Raw genomic sequence first — 2,638 nt, 5'->3', positions numbered from 1 at the left:
GAGACACACACACACACACACACAAGCACAGAGAGATATATGTTGTAATAAAGTGTGTGACTCAGCAGCTGTATTAACGTCTAAATCTCCCTCAGTCTCTCTGATCCTGATGTAGAGGTGATTTACACACACACACACACACACACACACACACACACACACAGTATATAACAACATTCACACACACACACGATCGTGCACAAAGCCACACTGATGCGTGAAAACACAGAAACACAAACCAGGTGAAGTTTGTCGACAGCTCTGGAGCTACACGGCCGCACACGTCCCACCAGAACACCGACCGCCACGAGGTCATGGACCAGAACCAGCATGGAGCCAAGCGGCAGCTTGAACTGAGGAAGCATCAACGTCTGTGAGCAGAAGGACGACAGACGGAGGAAGAAGCTCAGAGTTTGGGTCGATGCTGGAGCCTCCAGAGTGAAGTAACCTCAGCTGACCTGACCGTTCACAGGTACGTCCCCCTCTGATGACACGCCAGTGATGTCATCAGTCACACAAATGATGTCATCAGTCACCGACGTCATTTACAAATATCAAACATGTTTAAAAAATCTTCACGACAGCCGACAACAACTGGATCTGAAGACTTCAGATGAGACTCTCACAGACCCGGTCTAATGAACCCAGACCAGAACGGACCTGGTTCAACTGACCCAGACTCGAACGGACCCGGTATGACCCGTCAGTGGTCACAGTCCTAAAGTGTGTCCAGGTTTAAAACGCTAGCTTTAGCCACATCACTAATGCTAACTTGGCAGCTAGCTTACAGACGAGGCAGCTGCGACCAGCATCAGTATCTGTCCTCAGGCTGCAGCGTCCTCAGCTGCTGTCCACATGGAGCTGAAGGTTCTCCGGCATCCGGGTCATGGTACCTCTTGGTGCTGTACTGTGACTGCACTACACAGTCAGTGAGGACACTCCCACACACAGTTTAAAAGCCTGCAGCTCCTCCAGTTAGTGAGAAGAGCAGAAGCCTCTTGGATGAGAGAAACTGAAACAGGTCCAGTTGCCAACGATACAGAACCGAGACCAGCTCCGCTCAGAACATCACATGTCTGTCTGGTACCACCGAGTGGCTGCTGCCCGAGTTCACTGAGTGTTTGTGTGAACGTCTCATATCTGCCTCAGCGTCTATTCACGTCTCCCCGAGAGCTGAGCCACAGACTCCAGACTGATCTCAGGTCAGACCTCAACTCATCTGTCTGACGCCCGTTCATTAAACAGACGTTTAAAATACAGACAATCATTCACAATAATAACAATAATCATTATCACCACGTTTACATCAAGACAGCAGTCAGTATGGATGAGTTGTGTTAACTACACACACGCACACACACACACACACACACACACACACACACACACAGCAGTGTGCTGTGTTAGCGATGTTTCATCAGTCGGAGCAGAAACAGGGAAATCAGAGCTGAGCTGATAACTAATGCATGGATTCTCCTTAAAGCACTGCTGATGGAGACACACACACAGACACACACACAGACACACACACACACACACACACACACACACACACACACACACACACACACACACACACACACACACACAGATTTGCCCGGGGATGTAATATTCACATGGTTTCTTTCCGTCTCACACAACGTTTGCTCGAGGATGTAGAGTGCACATCTTCCTCCGCCCACACACACACACACACAGACAGACACACACAGACACAGACACACACACACACACACACACACACACACACACACAGAGACAGACACACACACAGCTCCCACCACAACAGAAACATCAGTAATAATAGACGTAGTCATGATAATCGCAGCACATTTTACTACAAATAAAACCTTTGTGTAGTTTTTGGAGGATGTTCTGAACCGTTGGACTCGTTCAGGTCCAAACCAACACGTGTTGGTTCTGTTGGTGCTCCGGGCTCAGTGTCTGGAGACCCGGCAGCTCCTGAACTGTCACTGTGGTGCCGGTGAGTCGGGAGAAACCTACTGATCATCTGGTGTCATGTGAAGAGATGTGTTCAGGTGTGTGTGTGTGTGTGTGTGTGTGTGTGTGTGTGTGTGAGTGTGTGTGTGTGTGTGTGTGTGTGTGTGTGTGTGTGTGTGTGTGCGTGTGTGTGTGCGCGTGTGTGTGTGTGTGTGTGTGTGTGTGTGTGTGTGTGTGTGTGTGTGTGTGTGTTCATGGTGATGAGGAAACACATCAGCCAGACTCAGACGAGCTGAGCAGGTGGAGGTGTTCACCAGGTGACACGCTGCCTCCTCCTCCTCCTCCTCCTCCTCCTCACTCCTCCTCCTCCTCCTCCTCCTCTCTCCACCTCCTCCTCCTCACTCCTCCTCCTCCTCTCTCCACCTCCTCCTCCTCCTCACTCCTCCTCCTCCTCCTCCTCCTCCTCTCTCCACCTCCTCCTCCTCCTCACTCCTCCTCCTCACTCCACCTCCTCCTCCTCCTCCTCCTCCTCCTCTCTCCACCTCCTCCTCCTCACTCCTCCTCCTCCTCCTCCTCACTCCACCTCCTCCTCCACCTCCTCCTCCTCCTCTCTCCACCTCCTCTCTCCACCTCCACCTCCTCCTCCTCACTCCTCCTCCTCCTCCTCCTCACTCCACCTCCTCCTCCTCCTCCTCCT

This window comes from Pagrus pagrus (genome assembly GCF_965226575.1).
Source record: "Pagrus pagrus genome assembly, chromosome: 20".
Classification (NCBI taxonomy): domain Eukaryota; kingdom Metazoa; phylum Chordata; class Actinopteri; order Spariformes; family Sparidae; genus Pagrus; species Pagrus pagrus.
This window is presented reverse-complemented; position numbering follows the sequence as displayed.